This window comes from Orycteropus afer, unplaced genomic scaffold, assembly GCF_000298275.1.
Source record: "Orycteropus afer afer isolate SDZICR_OR568_19922 unplaced genomic scaffold, OryAfe1.0 scaffold00812, whole genome shotgun sequence".
Taxonomy (NCBI): domain Eukaryota; kingdom Metazoa; phylum Chordata; class Mammalia; order Tubulidentata; family Orycteropodidae; genus Orycteropus; species Orycteropus afer.
In genome coordinates this window covers 57,549-68,345 of record NW_006922399.1, presented here as the reverse complement: position 1 = coordinate 68,345, position 10,797 = coordinate 57,549, and positions in this window count along the sequence as shown.

Here is a 10,797-nt window from a genome sequence, read left to right as displayed (position 1 = left end):
GGAGTGGCTGGTGGGTTTGAACCTCCAGCCGTCTGGTTAGCAGGCAAGTGTCTTAGCCACTATACTACCAGAGCTCCCAGCACACATATATATACACACATATGTATATATACATATGTATACATATACACATACACATATACATATACATATACATATACATATATACATATATACATATATACACACACACATATATATGTGTGTGTGTGTGTGTGTGTGTGTATAGTTTGTTTTCATTCTAACTCCTGTATGTAGAATAGGAGGGATAGGAGGGTTAGGTAAGGTGTAGGGGATCAGACAGGAGGTTATAAGCATAGTCCTGGTGGTAAATGATGTTGGCTTTGTCTGGGGATAGGACAGTAGATGGAGGTAGTGGGTAATGGTAGTGGTCAGATTAGAAAGGCATTTGAAAGGAAGAGATAATAGAACTGGTAATGAGAGGAGGAAATATAATCTAATCCTGGGTAAAGTACAACCAGCCCCATGGAGAGAGAGGCACGTGAGATGAGGAGTTGAAGCCTCTTGTAAAAATCAAGCAAAGGACTGACACCTACACACAATAGGGAGGTGTGAGAGTTATCTTGGAGGCAGATTTTGATCTGTAGTTAAGCCTTGGGATAACTGCAGCCCTGACTGACATCTTAGGTAAAATCACAAAAGATCCTGAGAAGAATCACCGAGCTAAGTCACTTTTGTTTCCTGAGCCAGAAATCTGGAAGAGAACCAATCTGTAATTTTCTAAACTGTTATGTTTTAGAATAATTTGTTATGTAGTGTAATTAAATAAATCAGAAATCTGTATTGACAGTAACATGCTGCTATAACAAAAACCTAAAATGCAGGGGTGAATTTGGATATAAAGAGTATATAAAAGCTGGAAAACAGTTGAACAAAGAGTGGGTGGAGAGAGCTCTGAGGAAATGGTTTGTAGCATGATGATATTTAATATGGTTGTTTAAAGAAAAATAATAGCTTGAAATCTCAACACCCATATGCATTACAATCTTCTTTAGAATTAAGATAATTGGTCGCGTAGTGAGTAAGATATTTGCCTGCTAACCTGAAGGTCAGTGGTTGAAATCCACCAGCTGCTCCACAGGAAGAAGATGATGAGATCTATTTCTGTAAAGATTTACAGCCTCGGAATCCCATTGGGGGTTGCTATGAGTCTGAATTGACTCAGCTGTGGCTTTAGTTGTTTTAGTTTATAGTGCTAACTGTAATCAAAATCTAGACTATGAGTTCGTGACTACCTGGTCATTACTGTTAGCAGACACAGATAAATATTTCTGCTGTAACAGTGTCCTAGTCCCTGCTTGGTATATAATTTGTGTAGCAAAAAAAATAAAAATAAAAAAAATCAGAGTTTTTTTGTTTTTGTGGTATAATTTCAATGCTGCTCAGCTCTTGGGGGAAGAATGAGTTCTCTCTTGCCTCTTTGTTTGGATTCCAAAGCTTAGCATATCTACTGGTTCGTAGCCTAAGACCTCATATTTAGTTTTTCCCTTTTGCTTGTTGTAACGGATATGAGAACAGGAGTGTGGAGGTATTATACTTGTACAAAATTTTCCTTGCCTTGATGTCTCAATGTATCTACTTACCTTGTGTGAGTCAATCTGAAGCCAGAGTTCTAGCAGCCTCCAGGAAAATCTTTAACCAGAAACCTTTTAGTGTCAGTAGTGCTAACAGCACTTTTGTAATTCTAAACACTCCTTAGGGCCTTTATCTGCCCTCCAGTCTCAGCAGGTATCAAGGAACATCCTCCAAACTCAGCACGCATCACAAAAGCCATCCGGATTCAGCACGTATCAGAGATTTGCTCGACTCCTGAAAGTCTCCCACATATCTGAGCCACATCCTCCCTAGATAATATTTTCCTAAGTGAACTTTGGAGCCGGGGGGAGTTTCTTTACGTCCCCCAACATCTTAGATCACTGCCCTAAATCCCTTAGCAACAACCAATCACCTGTACCCCCTCGCCCCGGTGCTGCCCCTCCCCATATTGTTCCATAAATTGGTGAAAGAAACGGGGTATGGGGTCTTTTGCTTAAGCCACTGACCTGGTAAGGGCAAAGACCCTAACTTAAGTTAACTAATAAACTGTCCTATTGCATTTGCATTGTCGTGGGTTGGCATATTCTTCTCTTCCGAAATTCTCCTTTACAGCCTGGGTACAACACTTGGAAATTTGAAAGTAAAAGGAAGAAAAGTAGATCAAAATCATCCTTTAAAAAATGTAAGTATTCCACTGACATCGAGTTGATTCTGACTGATCGTGACCCCCACTGGGTCTACAAGGCTGCAAATCTTTATGGAAGTAGTTTACCTCACTTTCCTCCCATGGAGCAGCTGGTGGGTTTGAACCTCCAACCTTCTGGTTAGCAGTCAAATGCCTTACCCACTAAGCCACAAAAACTCCTTAAATATAGGTACATAAAAAAAAAAATGATAATGTAAAAATTCTTATGAATAATGAATGGTGTTTCATAATCAACTATATTTTAAAATGGATTTGCTAAGAAAGTGGTGATAATTTATGCAGAACAAACATATAGAGAGAGCATAATGGAAAGAGAATGTTTTATGCAAATCAAAGCTACATATGTATTTTTTCCCATATTCTGAACCACCAGTTCTGTGCATGCCCCTCTACTGTGAGAAGACAGCATGGTTTTCCCTATGTCTCTTAACAATTCCGAGCTTGTGTACCATCTGCCATGTCTGATATTATTTATGGATACCCTTCTTGGTGCTGTGAATGGTACATTCCCTACATTGTTCAGGTGGCAGAATCAATTTCTGCTGGGACTCTAAGATTAAAATGGAATTCCATTTTGTGAACAAAATCCTCTTCCATTGTGAACACTAATCCTCATCTAGTCATGCACAGCTATAAAAAAAAGTGTCTTAAAATAATAAATAGGATACTTATTAAATAATAAATATTATTTTATTAATATACTTATATTAATAAATAATATCCTATATATTATTTAGTAATAATATTTAATTATAAGTATTCTAACATTTTATCTGGGGCCACAAAAGGGTGAGAGCCAAGGCCAGGAAAAGAAAGTATAATTAAGTTTCTCACTAGGTTTCATACTCTCTTTTTGTACTTCTCAAGGCTACATTTAGATTATCAAGGGTACTAGTTAAAAGAAATACAGATGAGCTCTTTTCTGCCAACTATAACAAATGGATTTTTACTTAATCCCTGAGGAAGAATCGCTTCTTCTTTAGTATTTGAACTTTGAGCCTAGAAATATTTCTTGGCAATGCAATTTTATAAGATATGGTAAGTTAAGAAACCCAAGCAACCAATATGATTAAATTGCTAACACATGTGTATCCATTTATATCCATGTGTATTCATTAGTGAGCTTTATCCTGATGATGATATAGATGTTATTTTTTCCTCAAGTTTATGCAGACTATTTTGGTTCCATTTTTTTTTTTCATTCTGTTGAAAGAGATCATATACCGAACTTCAAATGTTAAGAGATAAGTAAATAAATTGCTTCCCGTTCACTTTGCTAATAAAGGAATTACACACTTGAAAAGAATATAGTATTCTTATAATCAGTGTCTTGAGTTTACAAGCAGTTTAACTATCCAGAGTATACGTTCTGTGTAATGTATTGCATTTTCTTAACTTCTTCTTATTAGATACTTTTCAAGTGTTTCCTTTTAAAAAAATAGTTCAATACATATTATAGTTGTTATTTGGACATATTTGGACAATTTGTGTCCAAATTGTGGACAACTGCAGAATATTTCTTATTGTTGTGTTTTGATGTAAAAAATATGTATTTTTTCATACACCAATGAGTAAATGAGTTTAACAATATTCAGCTGAAATAGTAAGAGAAACAGAAGAAAATAGGAAAATATTTGTAATAAAGATTTAGACACCCTGACTATTTAAAAAGAATAACTTTAATTGGAGATGCACAGCTAAAGTGACTTGGTTTTGGTCTCTTTATTTTTGCTATTTGCATGAGAAAGTAATAGAACACTAACAAACTATTCTGCAATCTGGTGTAATTGCTGCACCAACGTAACCCTCAAGTGCCATGGTTATACTTATATACAAAATAGCTGTGATACTGGCATAACAGAGAAATAAAAGTTTAAAGGGTTTTTTTTTTTTTTTAATTTTTATTTTTATTTATTTTATTGGATAGGGAACAGAAATCAAAGAAATAATAGGAATCTGGTAGTGATTTTACTATCCATGTCTTCTTTCAGGGCCTACCAGCTGTTAGGTGCATACAAACAGATTAGTTGAAAAACACATTACAATGTACAAATTATGTCTTTACAGTGAAATTAATGACCAGTTCATTCACCATAAAAGATAATTTTATAAAGGGACTACTGCGTCATTAAAATTAGCATTTATGCAACCCAAATGTGCAGAAAAAAAAAGACCCAGCAGCTTTCTCAAAATGATGTTATATCCTTCTAAAGTGCCTATCATTAAAATGAAGAGCAGTCACATGATTCCAGTTTTCTGAGGAGGACACAAAGAATCCAGCTAAACTCATTCATCTTATTTGAAAAAAAAAAAATACGGGTTTCTGTGGTCTTTAAAATCTTAAATGAGAAGCTGTTTTTGTTTTATTGTTGCCTTATGTGAAATCAACATTGTGCTTGAAAGTAACTTCATAGTATGCTAAGGGGAAAAAAAAATTGTAAGGCCACAGTAAGGAGAAGAGGATGCACAAAAGTGAGGTTAAAGAGAAGTTTTTATTCTGAGTTTCTGGGTGAGGTTTACGGGTCCCCGAGAGGGCCCGGGCGAGGTTCACGGGTCCTTGAGAGGGGCCCAAGAAGTCGCGCGGCCTGGTTGGGGAGGGTAGGGTTTATAGTCTTGCAGAGGACCTAAGTGGGGACACTAGGGAAATGGCGGGGTCCAATTAGTTGTTGGCATGGGTCTGCACCTAATTAGCATGAGGGAGCTTCACAGCAGGAAGTTTATCATCATCACATGGGGCTTTCCAGCCTGGGCGGCTTTTGCCACCTAGGTTGTCTTATCAGGCTGTCTCATCGGGGCCTGACACCTGGAGGAAGCTGCCAACTGAAATGTTGGTGGCTTGAGTTTACTCTGGCCTAACATTCCAACCCTTTTTAATGGATAAAGGGTGACAAGATTTTCTTAGTTTCTTCCTGCTGAACGGGGTTGGAGAGGGAGAGAGGGGTTTCATATGTTGGAGTCTGAAAACCTGGGGTCGTCAGTTGGTAACTTGGTATAAGGATGTAGGAGAAGATGATTCACTGTGACCTGAGATATTTCTTCAAGTTGGCTTCAGAGAAACTTGAGGAGGTAAGGGGCAAAGAGGAAGAAGATGGTAATTAGTATAAATGGATTTATGAGGGGAAGTAGCCAGGTCATAAATGGAGACTGAAACTATGTGAATGGGGAGTTGCTGATTTGGTTTTTTTCTGCGTAGGTCTTCACTCAGGTGTTAATATTTTTTCTATGAGGCTAAATTTGTTGATATAGTAGCAATACTTTTCTCTGAGGAAGAGGTATGTTTTCTTTCAATTTTGGCTGTTAATAGGTCAAGGTTTGTCGGTTCTGTAAAGTAACTTGAGCTAGAGAGGTTAGTTGGTGTTGTAGGGCGGTTAGAGTCTGCTGTGGTTTCTACTAGGAGCTGTAACTGATTTTCTAGTTCTGTGTTGACGTGATACCGTGTTTCAACAGACAGGGTGGTGGGGGTTAGAGAAAGATTAATTATGATAGGAAGGAAGGTTGTTTCTTTTTTTTCTGGGTTAGTGTTGTAGAAAAGATAAAGAATTCAGTTTCTGTGGAGTGTAAGTTGAGGAATGATAGTTACTGGGAGATATGGATTTTTTGTGGAAGAATTTATGTAAGGAGTTATTGTACTATTACACTAAAAGTAGGTATGGTTATTGTTAGGGTGTATGGTACTATTTATAGATAAATAGTGTGTACAGTTAGGAGTAGAATTGGGGAGGAAGTATACAGGTGGTAAAGAGGAATTAATGAAGGTAATAAGGAAGTGTAGGTTGTGTTGTTTTTGGTAGGAGGTGGAGGATGAAAAAGAAGTAATGTTAATGGGAACAGTGGTTAATAAGGGTTGAATTAGGGAAGTATATAAGAAACAATGGGAGATATTGGTTATACTTTTTTTTTTTTTGTATGCAGTGGAGTCAGGAAAAGGAAGGGGTTGGTGTGTGTTTTTGAGGGTCTGTGGATAGAACTTGTAATATTTGTTCTGTTTGTACTGGTAGGATAGGGGTGTTATAAGGGGATTGAGTGGAGATTAAGAGTTTTTTAGATAAAAAATGTTGTATAAGAGGTTTTAGGCTGTGCCGGCATGTGCAGGAGATAGGAAACTGGGGTTTTGACGGGAACTGTGTAGGGTTTTTTTAAAACGTACTTTTAGGAGCTCTGGTAGCATAGTGCCTAAAGCACTTGACTGCTAACCAGAAGGCTGGCGGTTCAAACCAACCAGCCACTCCTCGGAAGGAAGGTTGGCAATCCTACTTCCGTAGTGTTACTGCCTTGGAAACCCAAGGAGGGGTCGCTATGAGTCGGGGCCGACTCGACGGCAAACAACAACAACAACAACAACATAATAGGAGGGTGCTGAGAGGTAATGGATGGGGAAGAGGTATTTCATACACACGGATTAACAAGGTTAGGGGACATGAGGAAAGCTGGTGTCTGTGAGGAGGTAGTAGTCAGTGATAGTAGAAGAGAGGCAGAGTGATCTTGAGTCCCGGTTAAAGTGGTCTTAATTTTTGTGAGGAAATTTTGTCCTAAAAGGGGGGTAGGGCAGCTTGGTATAACAAGAAATGAGTGTGAGAGAATTCTGTTGTCTATTAAGTAGGGCCTGTTGTGGGGATGTTTGAGGGTCGCCCATTAATTCTCATAACGGAGACTGAGGAAAGGAAACATGGTCCTGAGAAGGAGGAGAGTACAGAATAGGTAGCCCCCATACCAATCAAAAAGGAGATTGACTTACCTGCTACCTTGATAGTGACCCTGGGCTCAGCGAGAGTGAGTGGGGTTGTGGAGTCTGGGCTCCTTCAGTTGTCAGTGGCCAGACCCAAGGTTGTCGACAGCGGGTAAGTGGATGGGGAAGATGGCCCTCCATGCTTTGACACAGAGGGACAGTCACTCTTCCAATGTCCATTTAAACCACACGCTGGACATGGGCTCGGGGGGCGGTCAGCATCCAGCTGGTTGTGGCTGAGGGCAGGATTTGGTCCAGTGCCCTTCCTTACCGCACTTGAAGTAGGATTGGGGAGTTGCCAAGGAAGGGGGTCTTCTGTCACTATGTGCTGGCCTCATGGCCGCAAGGAAGGCATTGTCCTGCAAGGCGACCTTCTGGCGGGTCTTGGCTTCCCTATCTGTCTCTGCTTTCTCTTCTCGGGTGTTAAAGACTTTAAAGGCCATATTTACTAAGTCTCTGATGGGAGTTTGGGGTCCCTCTTCAGCCTTCTTTAGCTTCTTACTAATGTCAGGAGCAGATTGGGTTATAAAATGAGTGGCTAGGACTGTGGCTCCAGCCGGAAAGGAGGGGTCTAGACGGGTCAATTGAGTAAGGGTTTTGGTTAATCAGTTCAGGAAGGTGGCTGGGTTCTCATCCAGAAGCTGGATAATGTTTTGGAGCTTGTCAAAATTAATTTTTTTATTAGAGACAGTTTGCAGACCTGTCAGGAAGCATTGGAGCATTTTATTTTTGTGGGATCTCTGGTGCGTTTGGACTGGGTGTCTGGAGAGGAAAGTGTGGGAGAGGCAGAGGAGGATGTCTGGGGAGATAGGTGAGACAGGAGGACAGGGAGTTGTAGGGGTAAGGGGAAGGGAGGAAGGTCCTGCTTGAGGGGGAGGGGGTTGTGCTGCAGAGTAAGGGAGAGGTCTGGGGGGGTGGGGAAAGGTTTTCAGGCGGGTCAGAGAAGGAGGAAGAGGAAATTGAGTGGTTTTGGGGTGGGGAGAGGCTTGGGTTTGTGAGGTTTGGGTTTTTCGTGAGCAAGGAGGATTTGGGTGGCATTACATTTTGAGCACAATAAAGGCCAGGAGCACAAACAAAAGAAGGCTTGCACGTAGGGAACTTCTGGCCACTTGCCGGTGCGTTGGTAAAAATTGTCTAAGTCTGTAAGGATATTAAAGTCAAAAGTCCTGTGCTCTAGCCTGCGAGAGCTATTGTCTAGTTGGTACTGGGACCATGCTGTGGTGGAGTAAAAGATGAGGCATTTGGGATGTAGGTCCTGGTCTAGTAATAAGGTCTTAAGGTTTGTTAATAAATACCCCAGAGGGGTTGTTGGATTGAATTTGGAGTTTTGATTACCCATTTGTTCTGAGTTCTTTGGATAGGGTTCCCGGAACACTATGCCAATGGGACTGTTTCACGTAGGTGGATGTCTCTGCCTGATGTTAGACAGTCAAACGAGGAATGACCCTCCGAGGAATGACCCTCAAGGGAAACAGGATGTCAGGCATCCCTGAGCAACCAAACTCCCAGACTGTGAGGAGTTTCTGACATGGTACCACAATTTTTCCCTGTGCCAGTGATGCAGAAAACTCCGGTGCAGAACTCAGACCTTTGGGCAAGTCAATTCTCCAAATGTAATCACACTGTAGACATGTCCAGAGGACCAGTCAGATGTCCAGTTGTCTGTTCCCTTCTTGGGGATTTAAGTGAGTCTTTGGCTAAGGTATCTCTGTATAAACCCCAGAGCAGAGGGCAGAGCCACACCATTGTGTCAATCCGACTTCACACAGAAATCAACTGAGGGCCCACTCAGACTCCGCAACTTAGATCTTGGAGCATCACAGAAACATTCACACAACTTCTCAATCAGACACAGACAGGTTACAACAAAACCAATTCAAACCATCTGGTAGTAGGCACTGGTTCATCTCCCAGAGCTAAAAAATTAAAATGGCCCACAGGATGGAGGACAACAAAATATAAAATGTATGTCCTCTGGTGGGCATTGAGTAAAGGGTAAGATGTGACTTACCAGTGGTGGATGCAGGGGGCAGGAATTCCCTGGTCCGGAGGGAAGAGGGAGAAGAGGAGTAAGAATTCCCTCAAGTTCTACTCCTCTTCCTGAGTTTCGGCACCAAATGTAAGGCCACAGTAAGGAGAAGAGGATGCACAAAAGTGAGGTTAAAGAGAAGTTTTTATTCTGAGTTCCTGGGTGAGGTTTATAGGTCCCCGAGAGGGGACCGGGTGAGGTTCATGGATCCCTGAGAGGGGCCTGAGAAGTCACACTGGCTGGTTGGGGAGGATAGGGTTTATAGTCTTGTAGAGGACCTAAGTGGGGACAGTAAGGAAATGGTGGGGTCCAATTAGTTGTTGGCATGGGTCTGCACCTAATTAGCATGAGGGGCTTCACAGGAGGAAGTTTATCATCACATGGGGCTTTCCAGCCTGAGCAGATTCTGCCACCTTGGTTGTCTTATCTGGCTGTCTCACTGGGCCTGACACCTGGAGGAAGCTGCCAACTGAAATGTTGGTGGCTTGAGTTTAGTCTGGCCTAACAAAAATGTGTTGTAGTAGTCAATTCCCAGTGGGTTTCAGGGTAGAAACATTCTCCATAGGGTTTTTCAAGGCTGCAATATTATGATAGCAGATTGTCAGGCCTCTCTTCAGCAGCACATTTGAGTAGATTCAAAGCAACAAATGTTCAATTCGTAGGTGTGTATTTAACCATTTGTGCCACACAGGAATCCCCAATTGTAGGTAGATTCAGAGAATTATTTAATTTTGTTAATTAGTTGGCATGATTATATGCAGATAATTTAAATTATGAAGCATCAGAATATATTGCAATGTTTACAAAATTGTGAAATGTCACAGAGCTTAAAGAACTTTACTTGAAACTACAATGAATTGTAGCATTTCCAGGAAACTATCTCTAAGTACATGCTTTCATCATAAAACATGAAGTAGACAAAGTTTACAGACAATTTATCAAGAATCTTGGAAAAAATAAGTGTCTAAACTTTTGTTTTGTATCAGTGCTATAGGTATAAAGATAATTAAAATATCATACCTAAAAATGATTGCAATAAGTGATTCTTTCATTCAGTTCAGAGGATGAGTTAGTTAAGAAAACCTGTTCTTATTATTCTCTTGCCAGTTCACTAGTCCTATACAAGAAACACAGGAGTTTGTTTTCATATTCCTTTATTTTCCTTTCTATTTTGAAAGATGATGGTATGTAAATTATCATGCACTGTGACTCTTGACAAAAGGAGACAATACCCAGCTATGAGTAGATGAGTAATGTAAAAACTTCTTTGAATAGACAAAAAAGGAAATGGCAAAAATTATAATATAAAAAGTGATTATATTTTATGTGCTGCTGGACTATAAATGTTCTGTTGTTGTTGTTGTTTTTAGGTGCTGTCGAGTCGTTTCTGATTCATAAAGACCCCATGCACAGCAGAACGAAACACTGCCTGATCCCGCACCGGCTCCATGATCCCTGCTATACTTGAGCCCATCCTTGTAGCCACCATGTCAACCCATCTCATTGGAGGCCTCCCCCTCTTTCGTCGACCCTGCATCCTACCAAGCATTACATCATTCTCCAAGGAATGGTCATTTCTGACAATATGACCAAAATAGTTGAGATGAAGTCTGGCCATTCTCACTTCCAAGGAGCATTTCGGGTGCACTTCCTGCAGGACAGATCTGTTAGTTCTTTTAACAGTCCATGGTACTTTCAGCATTCTTCACCAGCACCACAACTCAAAAGCATCAACGCTTTTTCAGTCTTCCTTATTCATTGTCCAGCTCTCACATGCTT